Source organism: Gorilla gorilla, chromosome 2, assembly GCF_029281585.2.
Source record: "Gorilla gorilla gorilla isolate KB3781 chromosome 2, NHGRI_mGorGor1-v2.1_pri, whole genome shotgun sequence".
NCBI lineage: Eukaryota > Metazoa > Chordata > Mammalia > Primates > Hominidae > Gorilla > Gorilla gorilla.
In genome coordinates, this window is record NC_086017.1 from 191,785,428 (window position 1) to 191,806,339 (window position 20,912).

Sequence of the window (20,912 nt, forward strand, 5' to 3'; positions counted from 1 at the left end):
AGGATTACCTGGCTTGTTTTAATGCCGATTTTATGTGATCTGAGTAACTCCTAATGAGAATTTGGAAACTCTTGCCCCAGATCTATCAATATGATAAGCCATTTAACTCCTTTTGCTACATCTCTGCATTCTGTTGATGGTATTAGTGACTTTAAGATCGAGTAATGGTTAAGTGCCAAGTTCCAGGCATCAGTTCTCTTTGGTTCCATTCCTAAATCCACTACTTAGTTTAGCCATATGACCTTGAAGTCTATAGACTTTATTTTCCTCATCAGTATATAGGGGTTTTGAGATAATTAACTGAAATAACATATGTAAAACACTACTATGTAGAGCACATAGTAGTTACTCAGTAGATAGATGGTAGCTATTTTTATTAATAGCCTTTGTTATTGTTCAATGCTCATTTTTAAAAGTCCATGTGAAGCATAGTAGCTCACATCTATAATCCCAGCACTTTGGGAGGCCGAGGTGGGAGGATAGTTTGAGGCCAGGAGTTCAAGACCAGCCTGAGCAACATGGCTAGACCCTGTCTCTACAAAAAAAAATAAATAAACAAAAAGTAAGAAATTGAGCTTGTCCTAGTGGCACACAACCCAGCTTCTTGGGAGGCTGAGGTGGGAGGATCCCTTGAGTCCAGGAGTTTGAGGCCACACTGAAATATGATTGTGCCATTGCACTCCAGAGAGAGACCTTGCCTCTTAAAAAAATTGTGCATGTGAGATTCTCTAGTAAAAGCTACTATGCACTTTTTATGTGGTATTCTCAACCGAAGAATTTAAATTTTTCTTTGGCAGAGAGATGAGGAAAAGCAGGCTATCATCTATGAGTGGATCTATTTAAATTTGTTAAACTGCATGTTTTAAATGATCCCTGTGGTTTTCTAAGGCCAGTTTTCATGATCAATGTGATTAGCATTATCTATTTCAATTAAAAAAAGATTTTTATGAAACTATTTCAAATTCATAGTCAATATACACTGATTGTTTTAACTATGCTATAGACTATTTGCTTTTACATGTAGATAAACTCTCAAATCAAGATGTGGACCCTCACACACCCTAATTATCATCAGAAACGAATGCTATATTGTTTGATGCCTACCAGTTTCCATGGGAAAGGATTATCAGGTTAAATTATGTGTCTTATGTGCAAGAAGAATATCAATGAAATACCTTTATCCCATAGCACTCTATGGCTATTTCCCAAAAAGACTTCCATGTTTATATGCCAACATAAGGAATGATGAATGCACACACACACGCCTTATTTTTCAATAAACGAAATTAAGAGGGTAGTATTCAACTCCTCACACTGTTTCCTCTTAGCTCAAAAGAAACAGCTTTGGAAAAACTCTAGCTGTCTTTTGCCAATAGAGTTGTCCACCAAAATCTGAACCGGCTTTTCAACTGGGTCTGGTTGTGTGAGGCAAAGCAGGGCTTGTGTTGTCAGACATCTCTCTACCTCTCCCCATGCTCCACATTAGCTGAGCCTCACTGCCCTTCACCATAATCCTCCCAGGCCTGCTCTCCACGTTGGTTGAGCCTCACTGCTCCAACAAGTAATGCACTTCCCACACAATGGAGGCATGGCAGGAGCAGTGTGAAGGAAACCAGATAATGCAGTCACAAGCTTGACAGACTTGCTCCCTTTCGAGTGGTACATTATGAACTGGCCAAGTGAAACATGAAGGTATTATCCTGTCTTATCTGCTGGTTGAATGGGGTGCAGCCTCCTTCATGGTAAGGTTTTTGGCTTGTTGCCAGAGGATTCTCACTTTAGCTGCTTCACATATTCACCCAGAGTCCTGCCTCTTCACCTCTGTTAACTATTTTGGCTCTGACTTGCTCCAGAATGAGAAATGAGGACATGTTGGGTCCAGGTGATGACTCTGCCAAATGGGTTTTATGAATCACAGGTCAATTCTGAAGCTGACTTAGAAACATCTGCCACTGTAAAGTGAGTTTAGGGAACCAGGTTACATTAAAGAGAACTTGGGTTTCCTACACTTATCTGCCTCCACAGAACTGGCTTTAGTCTTTTCCCAGAGAAATATATCATTTTGGGTCATAATTCCCTATCTGAGAGAGGAGATTGTAAACACACACACACACACGCACACACACACACACTCTTCAGAGTCTACATGAAATGGATTCAGGGTTGGGTTTTACGACAAGATTCTTCCAAAGTGAATATGATGCCAAATCTGTAGCTTGAGAATGACTGCCCATAGAATTCCTAGTCCCAACTAAAGACAAACTCAGGGGCTAACCTTCTAAGTTCATGAGCCTCTCTGATAAAGCAAAAACACCCTTAAAGCCTAAAGTTCCTTTTATAGTTGGCAATAATTAACAATAAAACATATAGCACTGCTTTTGATAAGACACCCATAATGGGTGCCTAGTTTTTATTAAACGTTGTAAGTAAACAGCTGAGTCTGCCAGAACCAAAAGCATAGCCCTTTTTACATAATAATTGATTCTACAAAAGACCAGCACACAGACCATCATCCAGTTATTCCTTGCATGATCCTAAAGAAAATTACTTGAGGTAGCTAAGGTTTAGTTTCATTATGGGTAAAATGTTATCTCTATCCCATAAAAATTTGCTAAGGATTAAAGGTAGATAAAGAGCCTAGCCCAACACCCAACCAGTGTAATGTAGGTACCCGATTCAGGTCAGCTTCCTTCTCTTCCCTATTCCTTTGACTTCTTTGCAAACAACTGGATTGTGTATCACTGTATCAAGAGATCTTAATCAGAGCAGAGAGCAATCAGCATAATAAAAAAAGGTCTATAAGAGCACAGTCCCATTTACTTATTGGTTCAAATTGCTGAAATAGCCCCTGGATTTAAAGGCTCAGGAAAGTAATTAATGCACACCATCCTAGAATTTCAAAGGTGTTTATAGGTAATATTTTATTCAAGTCTATAAAGGCCTGAAGTTGAAGGCAGCACAGATTCTCATCTTCATTTTACAGGCACTTGAATTTTTTGAGATTGTGTGCTTCCAAGAAAACAACCAATCTGTGACCAAGATGTAATTAAGACCCATGATTTCTAATTCCCAGGCTTCGACTCCAACCTCTGAAAATGCTTCAATTCAATGAAACTAATGGCACTTTGGTCTCTGGAATTAGATCCTGTTATCAATGACTTCCACATGGAAAGATCATTCCAAAATGTGTAATTAACCAAGAAAATGCAAATAAACCAATTTGTACCTGCTATTTAGAGGTAAGACACAGAAATGGCTTGAGTTTATTATTTGAAAACCTAACCTTTTTCCGCTTTGAATGTAGCTCATGTTCTCTAGTTCATGTAGCTTTTTGCAAAATTTACATTTTCAGTGAAATATTTTAATCATTTGTGATTCTGTTATCAGTGCAGAGTTTAGAATGGAGAGAGAAATATATGTCATTGGGCACAATGTGAAAACACAAAGGTCTTTCAATGACCTTTCACAATTCAACTCAATAAATATTTTTCAAAACTCGACTCTTTACCAGGCTTTATGCTAAGTAGGGTAGGAGTCAAGCTTTCAGCCTAGCACAGTCAGAAATACAGTAACATTTGGCCAGCATTACTGAATGAATGAACCTACTAGAATGATTAAATACTTACGTATACCTTCTAAAAAGCAGACAGTAATCAGTATAATAAAAGAGGTCTATAAGGACACAGTCCAGAAAGGCAACCTAGTGAAAGAAATATTTAAGCAGGACCTGGAAGACAATTTCTTTCAAGTGACAGAGGCTCAATTCAAAGTAGTTTAAGAGAAAAAACAAAACAGAGATTATGGGTTGGCACTGTTGGAACATGGCCTAGAACACCCAGACTCTCTTAGTCTCTGACTCCTTAGCCTATCTCTCTGATTCTCCTTAGTCACGAAGCATGTTGGCCTCATTTTCTCCTACTGTACGTGAGCTTTCTCCTTCTGTTTGCTGGCAGAACATGTTTGCTGGCAGCTTTGGGCTAACATAATTCCAAATTAATGACTCAGAAGGAAAGAGTAACTCTCGCCTAACTTCAATATAGGAAGGACTCCACTTGGCACATTTGGTTACTTACTTATCCTTGGACCAATCATCGTGGCTGCAAAACTGATGACTTGCCTGGTGTGGGTCATGTCACCAGAATTGAGTCGCTGCTGTGATGACAAGCCTTCCAAAAACACACATTTTTGCAGTGAGAATAAAACAGATTCTTAACAGAAGAGGGGTTCTGGATAAACAAAAAGAATGAATTCCATTGCACCCTAGAAGACAGACTGGCCACTGTTAAGCTGACATGGAGAAAAAGGCCACTGTAAGCAGGGACAAGAGTCTGAGTAAACAAGAAGAGGGGAAAAGTGTGTATTAAAGGAATGGATGGTATTGGTTAAACACAGCAGGAAAGGATGGAGGGTTGGTTGGGGTCAGATAGATGTGCATATTTGAGCTCTATGAAGAAATTGGCCAGGTGTTCTCTGAGCAATGTATAGGTTTTTAAGGTTTTGAGAGTCACACAATATACTTTCTGTTTTATAAAGGTAACTGTGATTATATTGTGGAGTATATACTGGACAGAAATGCTGAAAGTCAGGAGTTGAGTAGGAAAGGTATGTCAGGCATAGATTTGTTTTGTTTTGTTTTGTTTGTTTTTTGTCTGAAAGCATTAATTTCCTGGGAAGAACTTCTCCTCTGCTTTGTCACAGCGTCCCACATAACCACAAGTCAGGGCCAATGTTGAGCTGTATTTTCTGGGACACAGTGATTAGTTCATGGGTAAGCACATAACTCAAGCAGGACCAATCTGTGTCCCTTCTAAGGTTTAATACCTGAATCCTTTCAGACAGCATTCTCCAAGAATGTAGACTAAGTTTCCAGTAGCCATCTTGCCATTACATTGAAGCCAACACATGAGAAAAATCAAGGTGAAAGGAAGAAAAGAGGCAGAACTCTATTGACATTGCTTCAGCCCTGGATTGAAAGTGTCTTGAAATTCTCAATTACATGTGTCAATATTATCCTCCTTTTGTTCAAGCTCATTCGAACTCCATCTCTTTCATTCAGTGACTAAAAAAAGTCCTGACTTAAAAGAAAAGGCACTTGCCATTTATTGAACACTTATTGTATACAAGGCATGGTGTTGGGTACTTTATGCCCATTATCATACTAAATCTTTATAATAACCTTGAAATGTAGATATTATGATCTTCCATTTTACAGAGGGAAAATCCTTGAGTCAAATAAGTAACTCCCCAAAATTTAGTTAGTTGTTAAAAGTTGGAAATGAAATTCTAAAGTTTTGTTCAACTCCAAAGTTTATGTTCTTTCCACTTTACTGTCTCTATGCTACATTGCTTCAGTATCATTAGAAATCAATATTCCAGGTGAGAAATAATAAAAGCCTGAACTAAGGCATGGCAGTGAGGACAAGAAGAAAAGACAAAATCAAGAGATATTTAAGAAAGAAAATCTAGTGATTCTAGATTCCTGTTGATTTTATCAATGAATTTTAAATGTTGAGGAACAGTTAGAAATCTAAGAAAATTCTGAAATCAGGTTAACTTAAGTAAGTATAGGAAGAAAACATGGCTGGAAGGAACAAATCATGTTTCATTTGAAGTGTTTGTTGAATATCCAAGTGGAGCCATCCAGTTGGGGTTTTTTGTTTATTTGTTTGTTTTTTTAGAGAAAGGGTCTCATTCGGTCACCCAGGCAGGAGTGCAGTGGCTCGATCATAGCTCACAGCAGCCTCAAGTTTGGGGGCTTAAGTGATACTCCTGTCTCAGCCCACCAAGTAGCTGGGATTACAGGCACACAGCATCATGCCTGGCTAATTCTTGGGGCTTTTCTTTGCACAGATGGTGTCTCACTGTGTTGCCCAGGCTGGTCTCAAACTCCTGGCCTCAAGTATCCCGAAAGCTGGTCTCAAACTCCCTCTTCAGTATCCCGAAGAGCTGGGATTACAGAAATAAACCAACACACCTGAGAAGTGGGTTGTTAAGAACACAGTTCATTTTGCAGGGATGCTCTGGGGGATTAAAAAAAAATTAAAAAATAGAAAAAGAACACAGTTCTGCTGATCTGTAGGAGGGCCACAATAAATATATAGGCTTGAAAGTAATATATCTATACCAGTGTTTACAGCCTCCACAGTGGATGAGATTGTTCACAGACAGCCCATAGAGTGAGAAGTAAAAGATGGTGGAAAACAGACTCTCTGTAGTCTAAAACATCAGCATTTAAAGAGTAGGCCTTTGTTCATGATAATCCCTCAACCTGGAGTGGTCTTTTTCCTTCATCTATCTTATGAATGTATTGCTGGGGATAGGCCCCCAAATCTGGCCATAAACTGGCCCCCAAAACTGGCCATAAACAAAATCTCTGCAGCACTGTGACATGTTTGTGATGCCCATGATGCCCACGCTGAAGGTTGTGGGTTTACCGGAATAAGGGCAAGGAACACCTGGCCTGCCCAGGGCAGAAAACCACTTAAAGGCGTTCCTGAACCACAAATAATAGCATGAGCGATCTGTGCCTTAAGGACATGTTCCTGCTGCAGATAACTAGCCAGAGCCCATCCCTATGTTTCCCGTAAGGAATACTTTTAATCTATAATCTATAGAAACAATGCTTATCACTGGCTTGCTGTCAATAAATATGTGGGCAAATCTCTGTTTGAGGCTCTCAGCTCTGAAGGCTGTGAGACCCCTGATTTCCCACTCCATACCCTATATTTCTGTGTGGGTGTCTTTAATTCCTCTAGTGCCGCTAGCCTAGGGTCTCCACAACCAGGCTGGTCTTGGCAATGTATATTCATCTGAGATGATACCACACAATCATAAAATCTCCATGAAGTTTTGTTGGATCTTCCGTTTTTCATCATCTAGTAGACTTTGAACCTTTGTCCCATGCCCCTGGGGCTTTGTACAATAATATTCTTTTTATACTTCTTGTAATATTCTTATTCTATAGCACTGGGACAAGAAAACAGACTTCAGATTTTATACAGATCTGAGTTGGATTTCCACTCCACAATTCACTGGTCATGTGGCCTTGGGCAAATTACCCAAGTTGTGGTTTTCTCCTATGTATTAAAAAAAAAAAAAAAAAAGAAAAAAAAAGGCAAGGATGTGGGGTTCTGCTTGCGGAAAGTGAGGTTGAGAAAAATACCTCCTTCACAAGATTGTTTTGAAAATAAAGAAGACAATTGTGAATCTTTTACTAATATAGTGAGTAGCACATAGAAAACACTAGAGTAATGGTAGATATTATTGGTTTCTGAGTCTGTTTCTACCTACCAGACTTCTTGAATGCAGGTTCTGTGCCATTCATCTTTGCATCTCTGTTCTCTAACAAAGTATCTGGCACCTGACAGTCACTCAGGAAATGTGTGCTGAATTAATACCTGAGTAGATATGAAGTCAGAATGCTTGATTATGTATTGTCTTATTTGTTCTCCACTGACTGTGTCACAAATTGATGAGCTCCTCACTAGGTCTCTTTCACCATCCCCACTCTACTGGGCTGTGATAGGTGCTGTATGTTCAGTTGGTGTGAAGAGACATTAGGCAATTGTTTATTATGACAGGCACACCTACTGCTCTATTTGAAATGACTCACTAAACAAATGGTCACATTTTCTCTTTTTTCAATAACTGGTGTGTATCCCTGATTTAAGGGCATTTTTGAAATGTTTCTGTTTTCTGGGAACACTCATAGTTTTCTGGGAACACAGGGAACACTCGAAATATTCATATAAAACATCAGGTCAATTTGGCATCATCTATTAAGAGACTTACAGATGTGAATAATTTGATTTAGCAATTCCTCTTATAGGAATTTATTCTAAGAAAACAAAGGCTAATACTGCATAAAAACATGTTCGTTGCTACAGTATTTATTGCAGCAAAAAAAAACACAAAACCTAAATGTTCTTCAATTGGGAAATGGTTTACAAATTATAGTACAGGGGATGATTATCCAGTCAGTATAATCATGTTTTTAAAGATTATATTATGACATAGGGAAATGTATAAATATAATGTTAAATAGAAAATCAGAGCACAATCACACATTTGACTTGTAGCCAATTTCATGAAATGTCTACATTAAAAGATTGGAAGGAAATACAAATATTTCATGCTATCCAAACTCCTATCAGTTTCTGAATTCAGATAATAAGAATTTGGACAGTTAGAAATAACTGTATATTAAAAGAGTTAAAAAGTACCTGTCTCTGAATGCAGGAATGGGAGATTACTTTTATTTTCTTCTATTTTTGCAAATTATGCACATTTGCTAAATTAAAATACACTAAATGCACTGCTAAATTTAAAGGTACTTTTCCTTCTTTGCTGTCAAGTGATTAGAGAAAAGCATGAACAAAAGATAACTAAGTAGTTAAGTAACCTACAATGACCCAACCACATGTATCATTTAGAGTCTTCTCTTTTCTTGGGCCACACAAGTCATCCAACTCTGAGAACCGTCCATGTTCCCTTCTTGAAAATCTTTGAATCTGTCCGCTTCTTTTCACTGCCACCACTGTTATGCTAGCTCAGTTCACCACCACCTTTTTCCTGGATTTGTCTGCAGGCTTTCAGCCTTCCTGGCCACTGCCCCTTTGGTTCACGTAGGAAGCAGGGTTATCATCCTGAAGTGTAAATCTCACAAAGCAAAACCTTCACAGGCTTCCCGTTCCACTGTTTAGTGGTTAACTCTTTAACATGGTTCATGAGTGCCTCACCTTCTGGGGTCTGCTTACTTCTTCAGCCTTATGTCTTCTACTTCCTTTTCACACATGGATACTCTTGCACCAGAACCCCTAGAATATGCCAGGTCCTCCCTCACCTCTTGCGGAGTTTCTATGTCTACAACGCATCTACAGTGCTTTTTCTTTCTCCCCTTACCTCTGTGCCTAACAATAGCTGACATCTGGTTGTCCTACAGGCCTTAGCGTGGATATATTTTTCTCCAGGAACCTTTCCTTGACTGCCTAGTCTGTGTAATACTTCCCGCTCCCACAGCATCCTATTATAGGCACTCAGGCATATTATGATATCGTGAAGTATGCTGTGATAATATACGATGTGGAATATATGGTAATAGCATTTTATCATAACTATTTTTTTGATATGTTTGTTATTTGTTTACATTTTATTTGTTTGGGTTTTTTTTGGTTTTTTTTTTTTTTTTTGGTCTCTCAATGCCCAATGCACTGCCTGATTTCTAGCACAGGCTTGATCATATCATGGAATGATTGCATGGACAAATGAAAGAGGCATCTCAAATACAAATACAAATGACTAGTCCCTGGGTTAGCACAAGTAGAGAACAGCCACCGTTCCACCATTAGCACATAGACACAGCCCCTATTTCACTATCAATATGGAGGATAAGCACACTGGTTTATACAAACCATACTATATAACCTATAAATCAGAGGCTTATTTAAGAAATGAAATAAAAAAGCCCGGGCGCAGTGGCTCACGCTTGTAATCCCAGCACTTTGAGAGGTCGAGGAGGGTGGATCACCTGAGGTCAGGAGTTTGAGACCAGCCTGACCAACATGGAGAAACCCCATCTCTACTAAAAATACAAAATTAGCCAGGCATGGTGGTGCATGCCTGTAAACCCAGCTACTCAGGAGGCTGAGGCAGGAGAATCACTTGAACCCGGGAGGCAGAGGTTGCGGTGAGCCGAGATCGTGCCATTGCATTCCAGCCTGGGTAACAAGAGCAAAACTCCACCTCAAAAAAAAAAAAAAAGAAAAAAGAAAAGAAATGAAATAAATAAATAAACGTTAGTTAATAAAATAGTTTCTAACAATCTTTAAAAATACCACTCATTGTTTTAAATTCAACTGAGTGCCCTTATTTTTTGTATACCAGAATTTGAAGTCATCCATGTTCTCTTTTTTTCCTTTGATTTCCTTAATTTTTGTTCATTGTCTTTTCATTGTAGGAGGCATAGTAATTCACTGCTATCCTCAAAAGGACATTCTAGAAAACAAATGGCCTTTTTTATGTATTGTGGAAAAAGGAGGTACAGGCAAAGTAAATTTGGATTGTGTGGCTTATTATTTCCTGGCTGAGAAAAATTTGTTAAATTTTTTTGAAGCCTGAATTATCAAACCTGTTTGATCTTCAAGCCCAAGTAAAATATTACAGAAAATACTGATATATGGGTACAGGATTGGATTCAAGGTCAGGAGACCAGGCTCCACTCTTGACTATGCCATCCTCCACAAGTCACGTTAGTTCCTGAGCCTCAGTTTCCTGATTTGTAGAATGAGAAAGTTAAACTAATGTCTAAGATTTCTTTAGACCTAAAATTCTACTCTGTGTCAAATCGTATGTTGATCTACTCTGCATGAGAGATACTTAAGAAAATTTTATATGTCAAAGATTATTTAATGTAATCATGGAGAAACAAATTTTATTACACTTACATTCTGCATTTTAATTTTATATCATCATCTAGATCTCCAGATAGATGTTGAGACATCTGAAACCTATTTGATCCTCATTCATGAAAATAAAAAATAGTTAATTTAGCCCTCCATGCAATGGTCCTCTTAACTGCATAGTGCCATTTTTTTCTTTTCCCTTCTGATAAGTAACTGAAATAAAACTAATGGATATACAAGTACAAAGATATCATAAGGTTGGGACCTCTGAGTCTGACAAACAAAAAGCCGATTCTGCGTCTGCAGCATGCTGTAGACACATCTGGCTTACTTTAGCTCACAATGGAGTAATATGAATTGTGCTAAAAAGCACTATTTGTGCAAATGCAAATAATATTCCATCTGCTCAGGATTTTTTTTCCTTATATAGCTTTTGTTCCAGTGTGGTAAAAGCCTGTTTCTTTACCCTGAAGTGCTCCTGCTGATGAAGAGTGAAGTACATGACAATGAACTAAAATCCATTATCAAACAAATACAGTGAGCTTTTCAGCAAGTCATCACGGGGAATGTTGCCTTTTTCTCTGGCATTAAGTTGAAAGCGATTTGTGCTCATGCAAATAAGACAAAGTGGTAGGTTAAAAAAATTGTGTGTGTGTATATATATCTCTCTATATATAGATATATATATTCCATACACTGTAGTTTGCTTTGTAAATCTAACATTTTAATCTCTTTTTTGGTGGGGGAGGGCAGCAGCGAAATAGTTTGGCAGCCTTCTTTAGATTTCCTTATGGTTTGAGTCATGTTAAATTCTTCAACAGAAGAATTTAGCTCTGCCTTATGTTGTCTTGAATACCTTACTTGGGATTTGGGAGAACTGCTTTCCCAGTTCCTGAGAGAACCTAGGGCAAGTTAGAAGAAAACTTAACTCCTATGCTGCTGAAAGAAAACCATAAGTTTCAAGAGATCCAATTTCAGGATTTGCTGGTGGTGACAGTCAAAAGGTAAATCATCCAAGTTCAATCTAAAGGTATACATTTCTGCGTGCTCATATATTCCATTCTGTGTCCTGGACCTTAATCTGAGGGCTTTGTGATAATTATACACCTTCTAAAATTAATAGGCCATTTCTCTAGTTTTAGGAGGAGATAGAAATGAGGGACAATTATATGACTATTACACAAGATGTTGACAAGCCAATTCCAGAGAACACCAGTGTTTGGGAAAATGTATTCCATCTTCTTTTCAGTCCACTTGGTCTTCAGCTTTGTCCTTTGATTTACTTCCTTGCCCCCTTTCTCCTAAGATCTATGATTTCTATTTGGACAAAACAGAGAAAAAAAGCAAAAGAACTTGATCCTTTCTTCCTAAGATCAGGGAAGAAGTGGGGCGGAAGAAGATTATAAGCTTGTATGAGCATGAAAACACACTTTTATTTTACACAAAAATTGAAAGCTCATTTTAAAGCATTTTTGGCTGTTTTATTTATGCCTGATGATTTTATTCAATACTTGTTGGATTTTAAATAATCTAACTAATGTTTTCCTGTTCATGAAATTTGAAGATTATTCTTTTATGAAACAGTAGTTTTGGAGTTTAGCTTTTTTAAAATTTTTGCAGTTTATAGATTTCAGGCATTATGCATTTTTCTTTTCAGTTCAGCTTTATAATACCATTTTCAATAAGCATTTATTTGTAGGTTTGAAATATAATAGAGCACATACACTTTTATTCTGTTTAAATTTTTTTTCAAGTTTCTACATACAGCATTGATGAGCACATATAGTGATGTTAAGAGACAATGAAGTATTAGATGTAAAAGCACTTCAATTATTAGGGTGAAAGATGTTATAGGCATTTAAAGTATTAATTCTATTAACACATATAATTTATAATTCTGGAAGAAATAATTGACTGAAAATGAACAGTATTTTCTTTCTAGAGTACATAGTAAACATCAACAGCTAATTTTATTATAGCTTATTTTCTGTGATATATATTAAACTACCTTTCACAGTTCAAGTAAAACCTGAAATTAAGCACTCAAGTACACAATTATCTCACATCAACAGTTTTGCTGTTAAGCTATCTGCAGATATTAACATCATTCCCCAAAGCATTCTATTTAACAGCTAAAACTGTGATCTAAGTGAATTAATAATTTAGACTATAGCAGTTATCTTTACATAGTGTCTATAATTATATTTACAATCTTGCAGTGTATTTTAGAGCTACTCAGAATTGTGAAGCAATAAAATAATATTTGCCCTAATAAGACCATTTATATCAAGCGTGATTTCCTTTTATGTTAAGACAAGATAACTTTTCACTCTTCCTGACTTCAAAGGGAAACACATTATTTCAAATATATTTTAAACTTTTACCATAAAACCCTTACACATGAAACCATTAATATGTGGTTGGTGAGGAAAATGTCTTATTCCACTCACAATAAAGTCTGACTTTAATTAGACCCTGAAAAGTAAAGGATTTATATTCAAATCCTGGCCAACATTAATTACAGAGTTCTTAACATTGTAGCATGCCCTTTACTAAGTTTCGACAATATGTTCCATGCTAAATAAAAAAGGGGATTCACTTCTGGGGACAAGGGACTTGTTATTTTTAAATGTCATATGTACTGATATGTGATATATCATTGTAATGGCATCTCCCGAAATCCAAAGTGGCAAGGTAGAATTCCTTGTCTATTCCAGTGTTCTTTTTCCACCTGGATAGGGAGCCAAAGACCTGCCCTGAATCTTGAACATTTTTTCAGCTTATTCAGTAGGAAGATGATTCCCTTTGCCACTCTTTTTATAGTCCCTCCTCAATCTTAGTTAAATGAAGAGTTTATTTACATACAGCTGTGACTGCTACTGCCACTGCCAAAAAGGACCATTCCTGGGCCCATTTCACGGACAGTAGAAACGGGCCCTAAGAGTGGCTGAGGATGAAAATACACAGGTGCAAGCCAGGTCCTCCAGAGGCCTATTGTGAGACCCTTTGCAATCTCTTCTTACTTAATGCATGAAGATTTGCTCCTTTATCAATCAGTCAAGCAATCAATAGTTTTTTTATTAAGCATCCATTTTCATATCAGGAGTTCTATGAACTGTATCCCAAGGCAGCATGCTGAAGGGCAAAAAGCCCTGGGCTAGATTTTGCATTCCCACCCAGTCCTGCCAATCATAAGCCATCTATGTGACCTGGTCAGTCTCTTAACCAGTCTTAAGGTGGCTCAGTTTTCTTACCTGTAAAATAGTTCTAACTTCCCCCATTTGCCTCTTGGCATTGTTCTGAGAATTAAATAAGTTATGGAGAAAACGCTCTGGAAATTCTGAAATACTAAGCAGACAAAAAGTAGTAGTGGTATTGGACTTCACTCTGTAAGACCAATACATTTCTGTAACTACCCAAAGAAAAAGTCTTAGTAATTTCTAAATTGCAAAAAAGAAAAGAAAACAAATCTATTGTAAAAGATGCTTTAAATATCAAGTGAACACTGTCAACTCTAATTTTAGTAAATATTCAAGTAATTTGAAAGTTACTTTGGTACAAACAATAAATACATGTGATTTTATTTGTTTACTATTTCATTCATTTACCTCTTACCTTATTTTAGGCAGTCATCTTGAGTTTCTGGAAGTAAAACAGAAATAATTCTTAGTCAATCAGTATTCTGTAAATTTGGTTTTAGACTGAAGGAATTGTAAAAATTTGATAACGTACCATTTGTGCTTCACTGTGGGACTCCTTCCTGGTATTTCTTAGGATGTTTTCATGTTTTTCAAAATCCCATATTCTAAGAAAAAAAAATTGAGAAACTGGGAAGACAGGAAATGTGTTATAATTATCCTGCATGAGTTAAGACTTCACAATCAACATAGGCATGACAGGTTTGAAGGGATCCACTGACAAGAAGTCAAAAGTAAGAGCTGGAAGCACTGCATGCCTGAATAACAGTTTGCCCATTCTGAAGCTTGGGTCTCTAGCCTCCTCACCAATCTCAAAGCCAAAAAGAAAAGTTAAGTAGTTGAAATGTATATTATAATATTCAGACAGTAAAATTTACACACTTTTCTCCTAGGAGAGACTTTATATCAGTAATCAAAACCCATCTACTTCCTAATGGACATTTCTAATTTGTTCCAAGGTCAAAAATGATTAGAAGCAGCAGATTAGGAAAGGAGAGAAGGGTTGTAGAAGGATATTTCCTACAAACAGACTTTGGTATTTTAATAAGAAATGACAATGTATAAGAAAAAGAAAACAGAGAAATACCACAAAAAATAAAGCAAGAACTCAAAAAAGGCAGGTATGTAGAGGCATTTAAGGATATGGTAAATGGTCTTATATATCTCAGAGAAGCCCTTTATAATTACCTACTGAAGACTCTTGAAAATGTCTGCGTTGTTAGTAAACAAAAGATTGACACTCATACTGGAAAATTTTTCAGTGAGAATTATTGAAATACATATTAAAGGGTTGTCAAGAGCTTAGTCCTTAGGAAGCAAGTTTACCTTTAAAAATATAACTCACTTGCCAAGAATTCAAAGTACCCAGATTTAACTGTATTTTTACCTTAATTTTCAAACCAGCTGAACTCTACAAATAAATATTATTGGCTCTCTGCTGATGTGGCAACTATTTAAGATAATACTGTATGTGGTTTTGTTACACTGTGATAAATTTCTACTTCTATCTCCTAACTAGCAGAAGTGATCATTGGTTTAACATTGCTTTTCCTCAATTTCCATGCTAGCACCGACTATTCTTGTTTCATGCTTGTGACTATTATTGCAAGGTTTGTAATCAATACTGTGGCTGAGATAACGAGACCCACTGTATTCATAACAGTTTATCAACTGGAATAGTTTATTGCTTAGAATTTATTTTTCAACTGTTTTGACATATTATCTCATGATGGCAAAAAAATTTAAAAAATATATTTGTATATACGCTTTGTTAACAATTTTTTGTGGCAATTCACAATTTATATCTAATTAATGGATTCCAATGTGGGTGCTCACAAGCCAAGAGGGCATAAGACAATTCATTGACAGGTGAGAACAAAATTATGAATTTATTTTTATTTTTGTCTTAGAAATAAAATAAATTATATTAATATTTAATAAATAGTTGACATGGGCATCCAAAATTGTTCAGCCTTTCATAAAACATTTATCAGTTTGCCTGAAGCATGTGTATGATTTTAGCAAGGCAGAGGGTTGACAGGAAAGCTCTAATATATCTACAAGCTTTTAGCATATTGTGGTCTATTGCAGTCTAAGTCTGTGGATAAATGTGCATACACATATTACTTTAAAGAACAGAATCTTCACAATATCTAGAGTTAGATTGGAAGTGCCCATAAAAATCCTGGTATATGGGGAGGCGGAGGCTGCAGTGAGCCAAGATTGCGCCATTGCACTCCAGCCTGGGCAACAGAACAAGACTCTGTCTCAAAAAAAAAAAAAAAAAAAAAAATCCTAGTATATTACAGATGCTTGCTAGTAGTCTTTCCAAAAAGTACTTAGAAGAGTGTTTGAGCTTAAAGATGAGTTGTGGCTTTTTTTTTTTAAACAACTGTTCTAAATTTGTTGACTTTTACTGAGATGATAAATATTTGGCATTGGGTATTACCCAGCAGACATTTTTTTAAATAAATAAATTTAATGATGATAATGATGATGTTAGTGGAGGGAAAGGAGTTTTCTGTAACAAGTAAATAAACAAAACAAAATTATTTTTTAAATAATCACTTCATTTTTATCCTTTATTTCCTTTGTAATTTTGTGAACTTTATAACATATTTAATGTACATTACATATATTATATACTATATTTTATATGTATATATTTGTAGAGTAATGCTTCTAATAAATAAATGTATTGAAGCTGCATGCTCGAACACTTTTGACTAACTGAGATGTGAGATCAACTAACTCATGCATAATGACAGCGACATTTTTGTACCTAAAGAAATCTTACTGATAATAATTGCCATGTTCCTGGTGATGGTCTATAGCACTCTAGAATCATGCTTTTATTTGTTTACCACACTAGACTTGGAAGACTTAATATGTATCAGTCACGATGTTTTCAATTGTAAGTAACAGTAATCAGCCAGAGGTAATTTGGGCTTCAGACAATGGATATCAGAGTACCAGGCGCCACTTCATGTTATTTTCTTAGCTTCTCTCTTCTCTTTGAGTTAGCTTTGGCCTTTGGTCCCCGGGCTGACTTGCCTCATTATCTCAAGATGGTTGCCAACAGTAGCCAGGGCAACAGAATTCCTTGTTCATGTTTGAGGACAGTGTGTGTGTGTGTGTGCATGTGTGTGTCAGAGAGAGAGAAAGACAGAGAAATACTACTCCTACCAACCTTATTAGACACAGGAAGCTTCTTTCCCAGGGGGCCTAAGCAAGACTCTTCTCAAGTTTTATTGGCCTAAATTGGTTTAGACAGGACCTTATCTAAACCAACTTCTGTTAAGTGTGATAAGACTATCATAATCTGCCACTAAAGAGTTAAGATGGAACCAGTATTGAGAATTCAATGATAATGTTCACTAGACAATATTCTCCCCATCTCACAGATTCTTTCCGTTTTACTTACCCCAAACCGAATAATGTACCTAAGATCACCTAGCAAATGAGTCATTGACTTGAATGAAATACTTGTCATCATCATGTTTATTATTCACTATTATTATTACCAAAATACTAACAAAATAACTGAGATTTGTATTATATAAAAGAGCACGATATTAGGGGGATAATACCTACAGAAAAATAAATCAAAATTGTCAAAATCTCAGTCGGAAAGCATCATAAATCAATGAGACATCTAATACAAGGGGTTGGAAAAAGTGCCCAACTATGTACATGTAAAAATAAAACTAACAGCCTACCTCTTCCTAAATTCAAAAATAAATTTCAAATGGTTTGTGTAAATGTAAACAATGAAACTATAAAATTTAGAATTAATTTTTTTTTTTTGACGGAGTCTCACTCTGTCGCCAGGCTGGAGTGCAGTGGCACGATCTCAGCTCTTGGCTCACTGCAATCTCTGCCCCCTGGGTTCAAGCGATTCCCCTGCCTCAGCCTCCCAAGTAGCTGGGACTACAGGCACACGCCACCATACCCAGCTAATTTTTTGTATTTTTAGTAGAGATGGGGTTTCACCATGTTGGCCAGGATGGTCTTGATCTCTAGACCTCATGATCCACCCACCTCAGCCTCCCAAAGTGCTGGGATTAAAGGCGTGAGCCACCGCACCTGGCCAGAATTAATTTTAAGCAATAATTTTCTGCTCTCTAGGAGTGAAATATTTGGAGGTGACATTTATAAAAGCGCTAAAATTTATAACATTAAAAATAAAAAAGGACTTGTTTTCACTATAAAAACAAAAATTTTCTGAGTGGGTGTATGCTGATGCAGGAGGACAGAAGTCAGGCCAATCACACCATAATTGTTGAGTAATGGCATAGTCCAAAGTGAGCAAACTTTTCTATAAAGGACCAGATAATAAATATTTCAGGCTTTGCAGGCCATATATTCTCTGTTGTGACTATTCAGCTCTGCCCTTGTTATTTAAAAGCAACCATAGATAATAAGTAAATAAGCAAGTATGACTTTGTTCCCATAAAACTTCATTCATTAAAAAATAAATAAAATAAAAAGACAAAAATGCCAAAAGTTTAAAACATCATAATATCAAAAGGCCAACAATAAGTGTAAAATAATAAAGGGTTTGTATTTTAATGTGTAAATAGTCCTCATAAACCAATAACAAAAAGATAAACACACCAATAGATACAGGAAAAAAGGATAAGATGATTTACCAAAAAAGACATTTTAATTCCAATGAATGTAGAAGAAAAAAGTCCAAACTCACTAGCAATAAAAAAAGTCCTAGTAAAAACAAATATATCTTTCACTTTTTAAACAAATTTAGTCAAAACAAATGAAATAGCTTGTTTCATTTATAGTGTTCAGTGCTAATGAGGCTTACATGAAACTGGCACTCATGCACTTTTGGTAGAAATTAAAATGTTCAATTATTAAATTTACAAAAGTTTTGAGAAATAATGTGATCAACTTACAAAAGAAGGATTTGAGAATAATATTCTCACAGTTTGCTTGTGAGAGTATACAGTGCTACAACTCTTCTAGAGTTTGTCATTGTATCATAAATACCTTTAAAAATGTTTGTATTTGTTGACCACTATCTAATCTAAGAAGATAACAAGAAATACAGATAAAAACTTTCATTAATTAATCTATATAGTAGCCTTAAATTAAAAACAACCTAAGCATCTAAAAATAATAAATGGTTTGATAAATTACTGTTTAAGGTCACTCAATTGGCTATTTTGCAGCCATTAAAAATTATGCTTCGATAATAAAAATATTATATAAAATAGCAGTATAATAACTTAAATACAACAAAATATAAATAGTATTTTAAAATAGCTAAGTCATGGTAAAGCACTATTATAGTGAAATATATATCAAATCTTAGAAAATACAATATGACATCAACTTTGAATATCTGAGTAGAAAAAAAAGCTGAGAAAACAGCACATTTAAATGCCTTTGAAATAAGAAAAGAAAAATTTAAAATTTTTAATATATATTGTTCTATATTTCTTAAATATTCTACAATGAAAATATCAATAATTTTTTTGTTTAGAAGGTATTAAAACATGTCATATGTTCAAAGTCCCAGTTCTCTTTTGAGAAACAAGCCCATCTCTACATTACTCATGGATGTACGTATTGAAGAATTATGTATGGAGATCATACCAATATACTAAAAATCACATAAGATCTAAAGTACAACAACAAAAAATGGTTTTACATACCTCTAGTTGACTAAACAGTTACATGTGGGAATCATAGCAATAATTTTACAAAAAATATGTAAGATCTGAAGCACACAAAAAAAGTAGTCTTACATACCTTCAGTTGATTAAGTGCACCTAATGTTTATTGAGTACCTATATATTAATAAGTCAATTATTTTTATCCATGTTTTACTCAATCTTCACAACAAACTATGAGTAAAGTATTGTCATCTCATCTTTCTAAATGAATAAATTGATGCTCAAGTGAAGTTACATATCTAGCCAACATAGAGTAGCTAGGTAATGCCATTGCCAAATTTCAAATCTAGGTCTGTTAGATTCAAGAGTTTATAACTTTCTACAATTATATGCATGCTGCCTCTGAGGCAATTCACAAAGACACAACTGATCAATTAAACGAGGAATTAATTAAAAGTAAACTGTCTGAGGCCAGGAGCGGTGGCTCATGCCTATAATCCCACCACTTTGGGAGGCTGAGGTGGGCAGTTCACGAGGTCAGGAGTTCGAGACAATTCTGGCTAATATGGTGAAACCCCATCTCTACTAAAAATACAAAAAATTAGCCGGGCGTGGTGGCGGGTGCCTGTAGTCCCAGCTACTCGGGAGGCTGAGGCAGGAGAATGGCTTGAACCCAGGAGGCGGAGGTTGCAGTGAGCCGAGATGGCGCCATTGCACTCCAGCCTGAGCGACAGAGCAAGACTCCATATTAAAAAAAAAAAAGTAAACCGTCTGGAAAAAAAAAAAAAAACAAACTAAAGTTTTTGAGGAATAGCACGTGATTAATTTATTTGCAAAACTTTATTTTGTCTGAAGTATCCTGATAATTTGATTTATTTTCTAGTTTTAGTTTAGATTTGTTTCTTCCTATTCCAGAACGCTTAGAACTTACAGGAAGTTGTGACTACACAATGTTAGTCACATTAATACCTTAAATTATCTCAAGGAATTGGTGTCTCACTCTTCATGCAAGAGCTAGACTATATGCAGACTTCTGGGGAATAATGACACTTTGATTATTTGTCTTCTGTGGGATTTCTTAATGGCTCAAATCACCATTGTCAAAGTCAAAACAAGACATCTAGGAAGTTTCAGTTAGTTAAGTATCTTAGAAACAGAGGATTAACATATCATGGTCCAAACAGCTGACTGATCTCAAACTCTATAGTCTGTCTTTTGGGGACATTTGACAAAGCTCAATTGCTGGTGAATTTCAACTTGCAAATTTCAGAAGAGATTTAAAAGCATCCTAAGACTATATAATTACACACTGAAAATTTTAGAATTTATAATGCTAGACACATAAATAGTATTTTTCATTCGGTGTTGTTAAGGAATAAACATTTTGTCATTAAACTTTACCAGAAAGAGAGATGACACTATTTGAAAATTGCTATGGATAGATCTGAAAATGATATTTTACTCTATCTTATAGAAGCATCATTTTCAGAATCATTTATATGCCTTTTGAGTTGTGTTGCTAGGTTTTATTTGCTTGATATTATTTTTGAGTGTCAGTTTTAAAACACTGTAAGCATATTTGTTACCTTTGTTTGAAAGATTTCTCCCCAAAAATGAAGGGAAATTACTAGTTTGGATTCAGAGCAGAGATGAGAAAAAAGAGGTATGTATCTCCCTTC

The 20,912-nt window shown here is 35.9% G+C and overlaps 1 protein-coding gene across 2 annotated transcripts in view; it reads right to left on the minus strand.

Annotated features, from left to right (window-relative positions):
• The window catches only part of CCDC39 (coiled-coil domain 39 molecular ruler complex subunit), a 247,000-nt gene that overhangs the window by 78,193 nt on the left and 147,895 nt on the right, over positions 1–20,912 (minus strand). For both annotated transcript variants that reach the window (XM_063704408.1, XM_063704409.1), the window contains 2 exons: positions 14,133–14,227; positions 14,016–14,042 (listed from right to left, as the gene is read on the minus strand). The gene's annotated coding sequence lies outside the window, so the exon portion shown is untranslated. The remainder of the gene's footprint in view (positions 1–14,015; positions 14,043–14,132; positions 14,228–20,912) is intronic.